The sequence below is a fragment of the Setaria italica genome, chromosome VIII, assembly GCF_000263155.2.
Source record: "Setaria italica strain Yugu1 chromosome VIII, Setaria_italica_v2.0, whole genome shotgun sequence".
Taxonomy (NCBI): Eukaryota; Viridiplantae; Streptophyta; class Magnoliopsida; order Poales; family Poaceae; genus Setaria; species Setaria italica.
The window spans coordinates 2494407-2513522 of record NC_028457.1 but is presented as its reverse complement, the minus strand read 5'-3'; the positions used below and the strand labels follow the sequence as shown (position 1 = coordinate 2513522).

The 19116-nt window shown below is 43.7% G+C and overlaps 1 pseudogene; it reads left to right on the top strand.

Moving 5' to 3' along the window:
* Window positions 1-3958: 3958 nt before the first annotated feature.
* On the top strand, window positions 3959-9283 carry LOC101755646 (annotated as a pseudogene).
* The last annotated feature ends 9833 nt before the right edge of the window (window positions 9284-19116 follow it).

Below are 19116 nucleotides of genomic sequence, written 5' to 3'. Positions count from 1 at the left end.
GCACCCTCTTGAACTGTTGGCCACCAGCTCGGTGGAGATGGGGCAAGACTGAAGGGCCGGGTTCAGCTAACGGCGTGCGTGCTGGCAACGTGAGGGGTCGACGGGCGCGGGAGGTTGCCGCGGCCACATGAGCGTGGGCAGGGAGCTCGTCGCACCGGCGAGCGTGCGGGTGGTGAGGCTGTCAGGCACAGGCGGGAGGCAGCGAGGGGAGCTCGTCACCACTGATGAGCATGCGGGTGGTGAGGCCGTCAGGCACAGGCAGGGGAGCTCACCGCCGGCGGTGTGCCCACGGGTGGCGAGCCCGTTTGGCGCGGGTGGGGAAGCTCGCTGCCGCTGGCGAGCGCATGGTGGCACGGCCGCACGAACGCAAGCATGGGGAGCTCGCCGCAGGTGGCACATCCAGATCGTTTGCCCATGGATGGCGGCAAGCGGAGCTCCACGGTTGGTGGCGAGGCCGAGCTCCGCGGGTCGGAGCAGACGGAGGCGGGGTGCATGACGGCCACATGGGTGGAGCCGCGGACAGCGGCGAAGCCGAGCTCCGCAGGATGGATCGGGTGGAGGCAAACGCATGTTGACGGTTGTTAGCACGCCAATTGTGAACTGTAAGCACACGAATCATCATAGCTCTTCCCTTAGAGTACTCCCCTAAGGTTTATCAATCGTGGAACTTATAGATCAAGATCTATTTCAACTAGCATTGTTAGTATGAACTTTGTTGTTTATGAGAGATTCAGATCTAATCTACTAGGCATGTACAGACAGATAACAGATAGAGTAGATGTAACCAATCTAGAGCAACCTAGACTATGCATGTTGTAATTTCGAGCATAGATAGCAAAGCAACATAGATCGATCTTAGTAAAAAGTTATTTAAATCTACACCTCCGATCTGACTTCCGAAAACCCCCACCTTACATAAGAAAGACCCCGTCACGATCCTCTCTATCAGCGTAGGTAGATTAAGGCATGATCATAAGAACTTGTCATACTCATCAGTAGATCAGGCATGCAAATTCGGTCACCACGACCACAAGAACATTCTAAGCAATGTATCATCGATTCATAGATTGAAAAGTAAGCAAACCTAATAGAGCATGAAACCATAGAAGGAGATACTTAGATCACTAAGAACATGAATAGATCCATTACTTCACCATGAATGATTGTACATCACAAGATCACCACCGGGATCCTACCATGATCTTGATGACTCCTAGCTTCAGAACTTCAACGTGATCTTCCTCGCAAGGTGATCATGCCAGCAGAGCTTCGCCTACGTTAACCCTTGACAACTGCACGGCCCTGGGCTCTCCGAAGTGGTATCCCTCAAGCTCCTTATGCTTCTCTGCTGCTTCACGCCACCTACGTCGACTTCAATTATGCTCCTCCGACTTCAATTATGCTCCTCGATAATTTTTGGGAGGTATTTATAGTCCAGGAGGCCGTGGTAAAAATTGGAAGGCGAGAGGGTGAAGGAATCCACCAGACCGATCGGTTTGGGCCTTCCTTTTGCCCGCTCACGGTCAGCTTCGTCCCTATGTCTTCTCAGGTGCTCTAAAGTCTTATTTTCACTTGCATGTGGGCTTGACACGTCGATAGCTTTAGGGAGAGGTTGATCTTCATTGACTTTCCAAATCTTTACTTGATCCTTTTTTATTCATCTTTGATTCCGAAGTGGTTCTTGCCATATCTTTAAATTTTTAGCCCCTAAGTTACTTGGGAGGATTGCTTGCTAAAGATGAGCACGAGGGGCTCCTCTAGGTTAATTGGCCTAAGTTCTTTCTGGGCCTATTGACCTTCATTTTTAACTGGTTTATTGCTTGCTTCGAGGTTTATCCAAAAATGTACCTTTAGGTTCAATTTCCTTTAAAAACTCAATATCCTCCAAAATATATTGCACATGTGAAAATAACCGATTTATTAGATGTGATCAAAAATTTAAATATTAAATTTATATTATTATTGAAGATAAACCAGATGTGTCAATAAGTGTCGACGACCAACCACGTCCCCGACCCGATGGACTTCGGGAGGGACGGGAAAGAGGGGAAGGATTAAATAAATCTGACACGTGGAACCAAATAATAAATGTTATTAGTCAATCTAACGAGGATACGTATAACCCACCGACGACCGTTGTCTTTATGTTGCCACGCCAGCTTCTGCATCCTACGTGTGCACGATTTATTGCGGAGAGAGAACGCGTCTCACGAGATGATGGCCGCGGCTCGTGTTCCAAGAACCAACCGACGGGTCGACGACCGTGGTACGGATTGCCCCCAGCCAACGACGGCCTCGGGTGATCCGCTGCGGAGGGGGGAGCAACAGGCCATGGCCGCGCAGCAGCTGGAGGGCGGCTGCACTGGTGCGCGAGGATACTAACCAGCTGCTTCCCCGCCCGTCGCCGGCCGGCCACGCCGCGCTACCCGCCGGCCGTTGCGTCTTCCTCCTCCCTGCCCAGATCCAGGCTGCTCCTCGGCTGGAGCGCTCGCGCTGTACTCCTCTCCCACTGCGCTGGCGGCCGGCTCGCGCCATGTCCCTCCCCGCGGTGCTGCGCCATCCGCAGGAGAGAGACGAAAGAGAGAGATCGAGAGATGAGAGAAAACGCTGCGCCATCTGAGAGAGAACTACGGAAGAACCCGCCTGTCAAGAGTCACGGGCTCACGGCTTCTCGTGGGATTGATTTTTTCACTTGCATTATTACAATACAGCCCTTTCCAAATATTTCTTTCACAGGAAGGCCCTTTAGCTGGGAAAAAGAACGTGAAAATAAAATAGGCAGCCTTTCTAGTGGTATTATATTGTATAACAAATACAGTGCCTCAAACAAGCCACAAAATGATCTACAAGGATCAAATTACTTTGGATCATCATGATTTATGATTACATATATGAATTAATTAATTTACAGATAGTTTAATAAATAGGTAATTGTACCGTTTGTCTATGTTGCCATGTGCAGTGGCATATTCTGTTATCAGCAGCTGTCTAAATCATTATACATGCTGTGAGTGGTGATCGTACCAGTAAACTGTCTAAATCATTATACATGCTGTGAGTGGTGATCCTGTGAGTGGTGATCGTACCAGCAAACTCTCTATGGGACCTGTTTGGCTCCAGGATGTTAAAGTTTAACACCCGTCACATCGGATGTTTGGATGCTAATTAAAAGTATTAAACATAGGCTAATTATAAAACTAGTTGCACAGATGGAGTGTAATTCGCAAGACGAATCTATTAAACCTAATTAGTTCATGATTTGAGAATGTGGTGCTACAGTAACCATTTGCTAATGATGGATTAATTATGCTTAATAGATTCGTCTCGCGTATTAGCACAGAGTTCTGCAATTAGTTTTATAATTAGCTCATGTTTAGTTCTCCATCCGAACATCGATTTTACACTGCTAAAGTTTTAGCCACTCGTATCCTGCTATATCTGTCACTGGTCTGCTCCTATACTCTGCGAGACGATAATCTCTAGTACAGTACCTACTCCGTTGGAGTAGTATCCCGGACAATCTTGAGCCTCCATCATTTTGCACTTGTCTTCCCCGTGCACTCCCTCGAGCAACGGAGCAAGCAAGCTACTCCTGCTGCTAGCTCAGGTAGCCTCGTTGGCCGTGCGAGGCGTCGGCGACGGCGGGCCGTGCATGTCGGCACACGTGGACGCATCGGGCGGCGCCTTGCCATTGCCATGGCATGTCATGTACTCATGTCATGGCCGCCCCCGGCCGGACGGCCGTTCCATCTCCCCATGCACCTATCCCGACCCAGCCGCTCCGTCTTCTCAACACCAAACTAGTACTGGTAGCACCATAGTAGGAGTCACTTGCAAACGCAACGCAGCACAAGAGCGATTAGATCGGTGACCACCAAAGACCAAACCACCGAGCGCGCGCGCGGTGCCGCGGTGCCTTTTCGTTCCCGGCGGGAGCTCGAGCTAGCTGCAGAACGCCATGGGGGTGCCTTCCTTCTACAAGTGGCTCGTGGGCGAGTACCCCAACATCGTCGTCCCCGCGAAGGACGACGACGAGTCGTCGGCGGCGGGGGAAGCCGGGCCCAATGGCGTCTACCACAACCTGTACCTGGACATGAACGGCATCATCCACCCCTGCTTCCACCCGGAGGACCAGGTATATACGCCGTATGCGACACACACATTTCGATCCAATCCATGAGCGCGCACTAGAATGCACGCACCCGTCATCGTGCTGATTGATCGAGTTATTCAACTGAATCTCTTGATGAGCTGGTAAATAATGTCATGGACGGTGCAGGTGTGCCCGCCGACGACGTTCGACGAGGTGTTCCAGGCCATGTTCCAGTACATGGATCGCCTCTTCCGCATCGTCAGGCCTACCAACCTGCTCTACTTGGCAGTAGGTGCGTGTGTATACTACTCCACGTTCCAACCGTGTATTCCTTTTTCTTCTCCCTCGTCCATGGCGTTTGATCGATGCAATAATCTTACAACCGCCACCATTCTCTCGCGTCTGTGGGCTAGTTTTTCCCCAATGTTCCTCCCCAATTGATTTTTTCTTTACAATTTTGATCAGTGACATTTTAGATGCACGCGTGTCTTATTTGAACTGCAGATGGCGTTGCTCCCCGCGCCAAGATGAACCAGCAGAGGTCCAGGCGCTTCAAGGCTGCCAAGGACGCTAAAGATGCGGTAAATCCTTCACGATCCTCTCCATGTATTTGCTCGGCAAGAATGAAGTCGTAGAAACCGTGTGCATGTTCGACTGTTCATGATTTAATTTTGCAGGAAATGGAGGAGAAACTTCTGAGAGATAGGTTCAGAGCAGAAGGGAAGGAGGTGCAACCGCGCGAGACGCATGAGGTTTCAGATCCAAATGTCATTACACCAGGGACCGAGTTCATGGAGAAGCTCTCCAAGGCGCTCGAGTACTACATCCGTGCCCGGTTGAATAATGACCCAGCATGGAAAGGCATCAAGGTTTGATAGATAGGGCACTTGATTTTAATTAGTTTCTCATTGGCAGTAATGCGGAAAATCAAATATCTGGTGGCTCCTTATACTTAGCCTTGACCATGTCAAGATCTTTGTTTCATAGTGTAAAATACACCCTCTGTTTTCAAATAATGGTTACCAATCGACTTTAATAATGGTTCCCTCTGTTTTCAAGCTCTAAGGTAGTATATGGTTCACGAAAGGTTATACTCTGAATAACTGTTTCTATGAAAACATGACATTTTAAATAAAGATAAGTAAATATGATAGAAATACTTCTCATGATCAATCTAGCTACATTCGTCTTACATAGTACATCTATGTAATTCTTCATATGCTGGTGGTCAAACTTAAGAAAGGAAGCTTGACTGGCAGGAGTCCTAAACGACATTTTTTTAGCACTGATGGTATTTATGAGGGCCTATTTGAGCATGAATTTTAGTGAGGTAACTGAATTTGGTCAGCTTGATCATTCTTTTATAAGCTTCACATGTCTCTTCTGAAGGTACTATTATCTGATTCAAATGTACCTGGAGAAGGTGAGCACAAGATAATGTCTTTCATCCGGGCACAACGCAGCAGGGAGAACTATGATCCAAATACATGGCACTGCTTGTATGGACTGGTAGGTTGAACAAAATATTTGAACTTTTTTTCTGCTGCGCTGAACTTCTAAATATTTTTTGTTATTACTTCTATTTCACATTTACTCTGAATATTGCAGGATGCAGACCTAATAATGCTTTCTTTGGCATCTCATGAACTTCACTTTTCAATTTTACGTGAGGTCTGTTATTCTATTCTCCTAGTTGACAAATGCAGTTCCAATTTTTTTTCGTAATTATTGGATTCAGAATATTTTGTTAACTTGAGCAGGATGTGCTACGTCAAAATCAGCCAGAAAACTGTATCCCTCTAGCTAAAGAATTGTTCAAAACTGAAGAAACAAGAAAATGTAGAGGAGGGTTCCCCCAAGCAACAGAAACTACTCCTAGGGGCAAGTCTCTCAAGAAACCGTATCAGGTTTGTTCATCAGATATAGTAATATGGCCTTTCCATGTTAAATTTTTTATAACACCATCTTCTTTCAGTTTCTGAACATATGGGTTCTGAGGGAGTACCTGGAGCTTGACCTGAAGATACCAAACCCAGTTGTCAAAACGGATATTGAGAGGCTTATAGATGATTTCATATTTATTTGTTTCCTGACAGGAAATGATTTCATTCCGCATATTCCTTCAGTTGAGACACATGAGGTATGCATTTCTTATCACATTATGATAGCTTAACAGGAAGCAGTATTTTTGGCACATTCTTTCACATGTTCGACACTGCAAAAAATTGAATTGCCTCTGATTTATCTTCAATGTGACAGTGCGCAGTTGATCTGTTAATGGAAGTGTACAAACAAACGTTCAACAAAATGGGGGGCTATATTGTGAACACGGAAAAGGTACCTGCAGAATCAAACTCTTAATTTCATTTATAATTAGTTATTGAATTATGTTTTGATGTACTTTTTGTTGCTACTGAAAATAGTTGAAAGACAAACATGCTGCGTATCTTAAAATCTCGAGGTTAGAAAAGTATTTTCATGAACTGTCTTTGTGTGAAGAGAAAATTTTCCTCAAAAGATATGATCTGCGAGAGGTATGTGATAAAACTTATAATCCTGGTTGAAGTGTACACTAGTGACAATTGGGACTTGGTGATTACATGCAGAGGCTGCAGCGCAATATACTGCATCAAGCTGCAGAGAAGGAATGTAATGAAAGAAACTTTGACAGTATGGTGAGGGCTCGATACATCTAAAAAAATTGCTCCGATTATAGATACGCTCATTTTTTTAATCTCAACCTTTCTTCTACTCAGGAAGGAAATCCTGATGGTCCAGACTTGACAGTCAAGTCTTTCTCAACGCAATGTGGCATTTCCACCTGCAGCGCCGACAACTCAGATGTAGGGAAGACATAACCTATTTTCTCTACTTTTTTAGAACTTGAAATACCTTATTAATTTCCTACCTTGTTTCGTAGAAGTTGTACGTATTATTTTGTTTTTTCTGTCAAATTTGATGCTCTTCTGCTGCTTAGATAACTGCAAATACCTTAGAGCTGAGGCGAAGCTTAAAGGATACTCTTCGTAATAAGCAAGACCTTATAAAAAGTGGAGCCTGTAAACATGACAAGGTTAGTAATGCACCAACGCCTATTTCAACAGATATTTTGTATCTGCCAATTTTTGACATATCTTATTGCAGATAAGACTGGGTAAAGCAGGGTGGAAATCTCGATTCTACAGGGAAAAGTTTGATGTCGAAAGATATAACGAAGTTGGGAAACTGAAGAACGACATGGTTATGATTTTTCTTGTTTATCTGTGCAAATAAAATTTTCATGACTGGGTGCGCTGAAGGGAAAACAACATATTGTTTTAACTTTCTTTGTCAATTGCTTAATTTAGGTTCAAAAGTATCTTGAAGGGCTTTGTTGGGTGCTGCAGTGCTATTTTGCAGATGTGCCATCATGGAGCTGGTAGGATGAGCACATTCTGAACTTTGTTTTATACATTGTACTAGTATGCTTTCATTGTTTTAAAATCTGATGATGAATAGTTGAAATAATTGCTAGTCATGATAAATAGTGCCACATGGATATCCATGTATGACTGTTAATGCTTATGGATATGTGCTAGCAAATATTTCCATGCTATACCATTAGGCACAACATGTCTGTTTCTGTTCTGCAGGTACTACCCTTTCTATTATGCTCCTTTTGCATCTGATCTCAAAGGACTCTCTCAGTTCAAGATATCTTTCACCATGGACAAGCCCCTAAGACCATTCGATCAGCTCATGGCAGTCCTTCCACAAGAAAGGCACATTAACCATTCTTTGTTTTATAATGCACATTCATCATTGCAACATTTTCATTGAAATTTTCTGAGTTTATTTTCTTTTGTAGCTCTTGTGCACTACCGAAGTGTTACAGAAAACTAATGGAAAATGAGGAGTCTCCAATACAAAAATTCTATCCATCAGGTATGTTTATTACTCTAGAATCATCATATAATCTGAATAGTGTGTTACTGAAGTATATGGGAATTTATTTTTCCAACCAGATCTGCAGATCGATACCCATGGGAAACGGTTCTTGTGGCAAGTAAGTCATTATTTGATATATGTGAATTGATAATCTCAAACTAGGTTACTCAGATTTTTAGGCACATTGGCTGGGCACTAGTGTAGATAGCCCTCACCTTTCGATCACTACATGTAGCCCCCGCAAATAGTTACAAAAAAGTAATTAAAGAGCTTTCTTCATTTCTCTGAAATAAATTGTTTCAGGGCATTGCAAAGTTGCCATTCATTGATGAAAAGCTGCTGATTTCAGCTACCAAGACGGTGGAGAACGAACTTGCAGTAAAAAATTTATTGCCTATATATTCTATTCAAATGGTCTTGCACGAAGGTGTTTTACCTTGTCTATGTTTTAGGTGCATGAGATGAGCAGGAACACTGTTCGACAAGATAAGATCTTCATGAAGAACTCAAATACCCTGGCTAACAATGCACGACCTCTGCAAATATCTGAATGTTCATCGAAAAAGCTTCCAATAAATCCATCTACAAGGTATATCACATTATCACATCTGTACTGATGCTACATTGATGCATTCTGAAGCCTTTTTTTTAGTACTAAGCAATATTGTCAAAATGATGCTAAATTTTCACTCCTCGTAGTGAACTTGGAGGATGGTTATCTCCTGTTGATGACAATGGTATGAACTGTGGATTCTTCCGTTCGCCCATAGGAGATCTAGAGGACATTACGAATGACCAGACCGTGTATGTTTTCTCTTGAACCTATCACATTCAGGTGGTACGTTCTTAAGAATTAGAAATTATTTTTGCTTCATGATCTTGTGTATGTTTCAGATCATTCATGTTCTTCAACCCAGAGCCAGTGAAGATCATTCCAAGACTACTTGAACATGTCGAAAAAACTGAAAAGGTAGCCTCGCACGTTTCTTGAGCTGCTCATTTCATAAGTGTTGAGGCATTTGCCATCATAATCGCCGTCATCTCTGAAATAACTCATGCGTTCTGCAGACTTTAACTGAAGCTGACATTTCAAAGAGTCCGCTGTGGCACACCTACCCGGGTTCCCGACCGCCTGTAACCATCACTGCCACAGCAGAGGCGCAGCCAATGGCCAGCAACTTTGGACGCGGAAGAGGGAATGCCACCGTCGCTGAGACATCGGCAGTGTGGCAGCAACTACAGGAGAGGTTTCCATGGGGCTGACACAGCGCAAAGCCATGGTGGCAGGCAGGACAGCAGCGGTGCCGGTGCGTACACTTTCCAGCCGGGCGGAAGAGCTTGTGCAGGAAGAGGGCAGTATGGTGGCACATTCCAGAGGCAGCAGGCGGCGTGGCGCCCAGTTGGGTCGTGGGCAAGAGGTGGTAGTCAGAATGGAGGTGGCCATGGTGGGAGTGCGCAGACACGTGGTTGGTAGAACAGAGCATCGGTATCAGAGGGAATGCAATGCAGTGATGATGAACCAACATGGTTTTTGGTCTCACTGGCCTCACCATATTTTGTCTGAAACTTCAGCGATGCTACGTTGATCGAAAATTCTGCGTCTTCTGTGATCTGTTAAACTGGAGGCGCATTTTTGTTGATAGATGATGCATTATGATTGTCAGGGCTGCTAATTCTGGGTTTGCTTGTTCGATTTCCTCCCGTTTGTGCCTGGCTTTTGTATAGCAATTCCCTGGAAGTGGTAAGGCACGTTTGCTTCAGCTTCATATTGCTAGATTGTTGGGATTTGAGGGCAAGACTGTAATATAATATTGCAAATCTGGTGATCTGTTTAAGCTTGGAACTGTGCAACCATAACCTAGCAAATGCGAGTTGTAACAAATAGGCATATAGGAAATTAAACACTAGCGGGTGGACATGTTTGTTAGGGAAATGACCAATACTCCTTTTGAACGAACAAATCGTTTTATTTTGATACGAGAGTTTACGTGAATGGTATGAGAAAGCTTACAAAAGTTTTCCTTCTCCCCCCATGTTTAAACATGACCGCGTTAAGTTACTTCTCAAACAGAGCTGGCAATTTGTTCTACGTTTGAAGTGGCATCAGGTCATTGCGCGGGATTTTCCCTTTGAACTGATTCCACTCTGCTTCTTTGCTCTCCGATGGACCACTGAAGTTCTCTTGGGCCTTATTTCACACCCACTCCAAACCTTGGGCAAAGGGCTTGTGTCCGTATTCGTGGGCCCATTAGCTTGGGACCTGGAACTGTTTTATACTGTTGTGAAGATTTTTATTTGGATAATGTGTTTGCGACAGTGAGGCACTGAGGTGCACGAAGAGAACATATGAGTATATGACGCCATCATTTGCAGAGCTTTTTTAAGCATCATATAAAAAAAAATCTTCAATGGCTGAACTGTGTTTTTAGGGCAACGGGCTGAGCTGCTGTGCGTCAGGTATATATAAGTATCTATGGCGATCACAATATTGCCCAAAAGCAGTCCACAGCGAATAAACAATTCTACCATCAGTCCATAAGCATTGTGCAAGTGGTTCGTATACCCGTCCATAGCTTGAGCTACCCATATGCTTATGGGCTGTTGACGGGTCCGTGGACCCAGGGTGCCCAACGTAACTGCCTTCTTGCGACACCTGGCCCAACGAAGGGCACAGCTACAACGTACACCTGGGCCGGCCCGGTTACACGTGGCCAGGCCGAGGCCTCGATCCGACCACTGCTGTCTTCTCCGACCAGGAAGCCTAGTCGGCACAACCGGTCAGGGGTGGGGCCGCAGCCCGACCTCGGCTGGGTTCTCCCGACTAAGTCCTCTCGACCACGACCCCTTGACTGGGGATGCACCGTACCGCACGTACCGCTCCCCCCGACCGACTCGGTCGGGATCGATTGGGACAACCGACAGGGGACACCAGCCCGCTGTAGGTCCAGGGAGCAAGTGGGACGGATAACGAGGAAGTGCCCGGGTTAGCCGACCGTACACAGAATCGTACCACACCACGCCCTGCGTACGCCTTGCACAGTGACGCCGTAAACCTATTTGCTACGATGGAGTGGCCTAACGAGGAGAACAGAGACCAAGGACGGAGGCCATACCGCACCAGACGAGGTGGGCCCTGACAAGACTATGCAGCGCCTGAACACTCACTCTCTTATCCTCTCTGACCTATAAGGCCATTCCTTTTTACTGTAAAAGGGGACGGACCCCCACTCTCGGACACACACACACGAAGACATTCAGACGAACGTTCTCAAACGCACTCTTACACACTTAGCGCACGTCTGAGCTCCTGCCACTCTCTTCCACTGAGATGAGAACAAGGCCAGGACTCAGGCACCCCCCTCTCATACTCCTCTTGTTTGTACCCCACTGCAAACTTTGAGCACCTGGGCTCAAGAATAAAGTCAATTGACTGACCTTGACTGAACTTAGGGCACGTTGCCCGAACCAGTATACATCATGTGTCATTGTGTGCTAGGCCATATCCGATATAAGGCATGATAAAACTACAAATATTCACTTGTCGGCCAGATTTCGCACCGACAGGTTTCCTTATGGAATAAAGTATTAGTACTCTCTCTTCTCTCTCCTTTCATATGGACCCCATCTAGACCTTAACCAGTGTGCAGCTTCCATAACTAAAGTCCACCTGACATTGATCCCACCTATTTGGACTAGTTGGTCCAAATACATTGTGGTTGGCCTTAGGACTAGCCACTTCCCCAGTGGCCACAAATGATGAACTGTTGTCCAGGTTACCAGCAAGATCTAGTGCCCACAAAAAAGGATGAACCACGACCAAGTAGTTTTGATAGGTAATGGTTCTCGTCACGGATTATTATTGTAATCGCTTAAGGCTTTTAAGAAATTGGATCTTTGCAACCCTGGTATACTTTCGTATTTTTCTTAATAATAATGATTTCCTAGTCTTTTAAGATGACTTTCCCTTCTTCTTTTTTTCGAATCACATAGTACAAACGCAGACGCTCACATACATGTATGCATACTCCCCCTATAAACACACGCACGCAACCCCACTCCTATGAGCACCTCCAAAAGCCTGAGCTGACAAATAAATCCTCGAGATTGCCAAGTCATCACTAGTTCTTATTAAACCATTATGGTTTCAAATTAATGATTTGTCAATGTCTATTATTTTTCCTTAAATTTGAAACCATTTTTTTATCTTTATTATGTGAGCTTCACCAAGGTTCCTTTTTTGTGTCTAGGTTTACAAAAAATGCTTTTTAATTATCTAGATGCTGGTAGAGTGGTAGGATTCATGTGTAGTTATTTAGGTTAAAATCACAAAAAATAAATAAAAACTTGAATAGGGTACTACTGGTGGATCAAGATCCAATATACAAAAAAAAAGTAATTTAAATTAAAATAGCTATTTTAAAGCCATCTTAAAAGACGGATCACTTGCTTAGTTATCTAGCATTACAACATTCTGCGAAGAGAAACAATGTAGAAGGTGTAATATATAACCCACTTGTTAAAATACCAAATGACTTATTCAACATCCATAGGCACTAACACAATTATTGGAATTATACACACATATTCTCGGTGGCCACAGGATTTTATTATATAAACCTATTGCTAAATGAAAGATGTGGCCTTTAAATTGGCGAATGGAACAACTAGAGAATAACAAACACGAATTTGTATAGCTTGCTACTTGGGAACCCCACAGGCTCTCATGGTGTTGGTTTCCATCCTACCGAGTGATATATGATCACACTGAAATGCTTTAAGAAGCACCAATGAATCCTATAGAATAGTAGTTACAGATAGGATAAGAAAATTTTTATACTGCCGCTTGCATGATGTGTGCATGTTTGAAGTTTCCTGCTAAGGTTAGCAGGCGAAAGGTGGCCTATCTTTGCAAAAGCACTTGTCTTGAGTTTGTAAAAAGTTGGCAGCACTTTGGAAAGGTATGGGGGAAAGGCAAAGTGTCATGAAAGTTGATACAGCAACCATTATCTCCAAATTGTCCTGATCCTAACCGTAAAATATTCTGAGTATGTAGGTGCAAGTTAGGCCCTTCTGCAGTCACTTTGATGTGACTGCTGTCAGAACTCAGCATTGTAATAAGCTCAGGAACTGGCCGTTTACTACTTACAGGTAACAACAAATGTCAATGTGACTTTAACACATGAACCTAGCTAGAATGTATCATATGTTAGCTACTGAAGATGACACTAGTAGAGAAATGACTTTCCATCCACCCCCTTTTGTCCCGGTTTAAAGTTGGCCCGGGACAAAAGGTTCACCAACCGGGACTAAAACTCGGTCACTGGTGGGGGGCTCACCAACCGGGACCTTTTATCCCGGTTGCAAAGGCTAGTGGGAAAAAAAGACTCTGAGAGGCCTTTTATCCCGGTTTGAAACACCAACCGGGATAAAAGACCCCCCCTTTTATCCCGGTTGGTAACATCAACCGAGATAAAAGGGTCAAGAGCCTTTTATCCCGGTTGGTAATACCAACCGGGATAAAAGGGGGTCATTTATCCCGGTTGGTGTTTCCAACCGGGATAAAAGGGTCCCCACGAGTTAATACAAAAGGATAGTATCCCCTACATAGTCAGATGTGGTGTGTAGGTGGGATGGCAAGGAAGCTACGCGCGAGGCTGGAGGTTGTGGGTTCGAATTCCACGAACCGCGCACGCGCATATTTCGCGTGAAAAATCGTGTGACTTGTGAGCGCGTGTGGGGGGGCCTCCTGGGAGCTCGGGAATTTTTTTTTTTTTGGAAGCGCCGGCCGTGGGTGAACCCTTTTATCCCGGTTGGTATTACCAACCGGGATAAAAGGGGGTCTTTTGTCCCGGTTGAGTGACCCGGGATAAAAGACCCCCCCTTTGTCCCGGTTGGTTTATCCCGGATGCATTTCCGAGATCTTTGCACCCTACCAACCGGGATAATAGGTGAGTTCTCCACCAGTGTGAATAGTCCTTCATTTCAAAAGGTTGGAAATGATTGGGATCTGCACTTATATTATAGTATTTTTGTAAAGACTCGTATGAAAAAGATATCTTTATACAATAACTTGGTTTATTTTATTTGGCCTTAACTTTTTTATATAAACCAATGGCACATAAATTTGTATTTCAGGTTGCGTCCATGTCAAAAAGAAAAATCAACCTCTGTTTCTAAGGTCACACATGCTGGATTAATCTCGGCGTATACATCTGTTTGTAAAATTGATCGTGATATGCATGTCACTAACATCTGTATAGAGAGAACATTGATGATAAATCTTGTCAATTGACATAATTGCATAACTGTTCAGCGGCAGAATTATGAAACTCGATATCTTAGTGGTATTTGTTAAAGCTGGAGGCTGGGGAACAATACATCCGTCAAGTCGCTCTATAATATTGTCATCTTTGTACCACGGAAGCACAAATGTGCGCCCCTTTTTTCCCAATTCGTGGCACGTTAAAGATGCTGACCGGCACTTTTGTGACGTCTCACTTTATCGTTGGATTGGACAAAACTCGAGGCCATCGTCGTGACAACACATGACAGCCACTGCTACCTTAATTAGGCTGGCGAAAGGATAAGACACATTTAGGAGCTAATTTATTAGAAGGCCTTTAATTTTAAACAAAACCCCAGGAGCTGCTAGCCAGCTTGTTGAGGACTATGAGGCTAGCTGATCTGCTATGTAACCATATATAGAAAAGTTAAAATTCTCCAAAGAAAAGAGGTGCCTACCCTAAAGAGAGTTGATCGATTGATCAAACAAGCATAACTAGGACACATCCTTTTTCAAACGGAATCATGGAGAGGGACCCTTTTCATTCTAGTGCAGCTTATTATTTATTAATAACTAACTGTATATACGAAATTTCGTCGCATAAGTATTATTGGCAGACAGTATAACAAGGAAAACAAAACATGGAACTGATCTAGCTAGCTAGTGATAGTGCGTTCGCCGGCCCCACTTCTATACTCTCTCAGTTTTTAAATCTACGACGTTTATAGCAACCTAATTTTAGTTCAGAGTGCAGATCGAATGAAATGCTTAGGGGTATACCTTAAGGCAGAGAAAAATTCAAGAACTGTACATTATTCCCAGGCCCGGCTCTCGAGGCGGGGGGTTGCGGGGGAGGGGGCAAGCAGTGCGACCGCCGGGAGCCCATAGACCTGGGGACTCAAGACCATATAGGTAATTAGTACATATAATTTTCTATTTGGCATAGTAAGCATTTGAAGGCCCATCACAAAGCAGCCCATGCCGTAGGTAACTCTCCCTTCCGGTCCTGTTCTATGTAACCTAATCCTTCGAGCAGAGGACAGGCCGCAGGCGACGTTTCGTTTGATCGTTCCTGCCGCCGTGACCCTGCCTGCCCATCGACGTGCTCTAGCTGAGGAGAGGAGATGCCCGCGCTGATCCGATTGGCTCCTCACCCGGCAAGGCGGCGACCGGCAATGGCAAGGACATCGATCCGATTCGCTCGTCACAGTAAGCAACACACCGATTGATTAGTATTTCCAATTTTTTTCTTATTTGTTTTTTTGTATGCGCTATGCTTATACCGATTGTGCTAGGGTTAAAATTTCAAATGATTGCTGAATTTGATCCAATAATGCAAGAACATATTAGGCATATTAGGCGCATTCAAAGTAATGAAATTCATCATCATTATCTTGGCCATAATATTCAAAATGAGTTAATTACTATTCTTGTTGATGCTGTGAAAAATCAGATCTTAAAGATTATCAAAGATGCTAAAGATGCCAAGTATTTCTCTGTTATCTTGGATTGTACCCCAGATGTGAGCCATGAAGAACAAATGACATTAATTGTGCGTTGTGTTAATATGTCAAGTACCATTCCAAGAGTAGAGGAATTTTTCTTGGAGTTCTTACAGGTTGATGACACCTTCGGATTGGGGCTTTTTAATGTTTTGTTGGATGCACTTCGGTCTCTTGATTTGAACATTGATGATGTGAGAGGTCAAGGTTATGACAATGGTTTCAATATGAAGGGAAAACATCAAGGTGTGCAGACACATTTGCTTGAAATTAATCCAAGAGCATTAAATATGCCATGTGCATGTCAAAGTCTGAATCTCACTCTTTGTGATATGGCAAAATCTTGCAAGATAACTATTTCATTCTTCCGTGTTATACAAAGGATATATTGTTTGTTTGCATGCTCTACTAAAAGGTGAAAAATTTTAACTGATAATGTTAAGACATTTACTGTCAAACCCTTGTCTGATACTCGTTGGGAGAGTCGAATAAACAGTGTGCAACCTATCAGGTATCAAGCCCCACAAATAATATCAGCATTGAAGGAAGTGGAAAGAACATCTACTGATGACCCAAAAACAGTAAGTGATGCTCAATCATTGGTAACTGCACTTGAGAAATTTGAATTTATAGTTGGTATGGTTATCTGGGATGATATTTTATCTACTATCAACATGATGAGCAAAAAGTTACAATCTAAGACTGTGTGCTTAGATGCTACTCTCAAACAAATTGAAGGGGTCATCTCATATTTCTAGAAGCACAGAGAAGAAGGCTTCAATGCTAGTATTGAGACTGCAAAATCCATTGCATCTAGTATGGACATAGAGCCAAAATTTCCTACAAAACGTTAAGGTAAATGAAAGAAGCATTTTGATGAACAAAATGATGAAACTGAAGAATTACAACTTTTAGCTATAGATGAGTTCAAAGTTAGGTACTTCCTAGTTATTGTTGATGCTGCAATTGCTTCATTGACTAGTCGATTTGAACATCTAAAGAAATTTGAAAAAATATTTGGTTTCTTATTCAACTTAGAAAATCTGAAGTTCTTGGATGATAATGATCTACGAAAGTGCTACACTACTTTTGAAAAATCTTTTTCTCATGACAAGAAGTTTGATAGTTTGATGTTGAGTTGGATGATTTTTTTCTCTGAATTAAAAGTGTTCCAAGTATCTTTATCAGAAGAATTGATGTCAGCACCTGAGATTCTTCAGTTTGTTAAAGCTGCAGATTGCTACCCGAATATCTCCATTGCATATCGGATTCTCTTAACTATTCCAGTGACAGTAGCATCAGTCGAAAGAAGTTTCTGCAAATTGAAACTACTAAAATTTGTTTGAGATTAACTATGTTACAAGAAATATTGAATGGCTTGGCTATGTGCAGCATTGAGAAGGATGTTTTGGACGACATTAATGTTGATACTGTTCTTGAAGATTTTGCATCAAGAGATGCTCGAAGACGGTTTTTTTATCAAGCACTAAAGCATTTATTTTTTTTTGAGGTAGTCATAATGGTTATTGTTTTTAGTTTTTTTTACACTATTGTTATGTTTATGAGCTATACATATATTGCAAAGTAAATTTTATTATTCGCACTATATACTTTAATTTTAATATTAAAAAATAGTTCAACGGACCTTTATCTTTTTGCTTGGCTTTTTGCTTGGCAAGGACCTTAAAATTATAGAGTTGGCCCCGATTATTCCAGAGCAGGTACGTGCAATCCTCCTCTCTAAGAGCAAGTCCCATGAAGGACCGAAACGGCGACCAGAGGGGGGGTGAATGGGCGCAAGTTCAAAAAATAAAGTTTAACACTTCCCCTTCCTCTCAAAACCTAATTAAATCACGTTTTTCAAATCTGGACAGAATACTGTTTCCTTAATAAAAAAAATATGGACGAAAATCCGTAAAACCGATCAACCTAAAAATTTGACAGAAAAATCCATACAAAATTATGCAACTAACCCAACTGGAATCATGTCAATTGGACTTTCGGATCTTGAGATATTAAAGGAACAAGCAGACTGTATCAGACAATGACGAGAATAGATTAAGCTCTAATAAGATGCCCTAGCATGATTTTAGATGGATCAAATCAATCTTAACCTCAGCACAACATGACGCACAAGCACATAGATTAATTCACTAATATGAAAAATTGAGACAAGCAATGTGCTTACAAAAGTGCATCTAGCCTCCGCCCAAACATCCTCCCTCTCTTAATTGGAGAGATCAATAAAAATCCCTCACTTAGATTGAAACCCTAGGCTAGACTAGAGAGAGATGAACAGTACCTGCGACGATGAACAGTACCGCGCGTGAACAGTAACCGCGATGAACAGTAATCGCGAGCTACTGTAACGCCGAGTACTGTAGCGCCGCCTGTAGCAAAAAGAGCTCAAACTCTCTCAACCCTAGGTGCCACGTATTTATATCCTTAGGGTGGCACGGCCTATTTACACATAACCCCCTACGCTAAATAAATTTAACGTAGGTGCGTAAATTCCAGTTACGTCCTCCATGACAAATTCGGCGATGTTCGCGATTCCTCCATCTCCGTGATGTGATCCTCGCGATGTCACCGCACGACCATCCGAAATCGTATCGCGATCGCCGGAATTTCCATCTTCGGCCAACGCTCGCCGCACGAGCGTCCCGGTACGATGCATGGCTTTATGGCTCAACCAGCGAACCCCAGATTTTGTGGTGTAATCCGAAAACCTCCCTTGACGTCCTCTCGCCGTGTAGCCAGGTACAGTAGACGTACACCGCACGATCGCCTGTCTCTCGAACGCGAGCCTTGATCCACCCTTCACCATCCCACGGTTCGTCGGCATGGCATCCTATCCCCGTTCTTCACTCGTCGCTGCATGTACCTCGTCTCCACCTGTCACCTGCAACCACACCTGCCAAGAGACACGTCACACGCACACTGTGTTGTCAATCGCTCATCACCACCGGCATCTCATCCCAGCATGGTAGCACTGGCCCATGCCGTTTTCTTGGCAGCATGTGGTACCAATACCACAAGATACGGCGGTATGGCAAACTTTGGATTTGCCACTGTACGTGCCCACGAAGTTCTAGGCCATGCATGCCGCATATCCCAGGACCCAAACATATTGCCATCGATCTAAAAGGTCCTATCAGCTGTGACAGCGTACGTATGGTAGACGGAGGATGACATGCATGCGTGGTTACCTTTTTGGACCAGACGCGCATCACGCATACATCCCTTTTGCCCCTGGACAAACCCTAGTACGTACACCTGTACACATGATATAGATACCATTTTCTTATTGT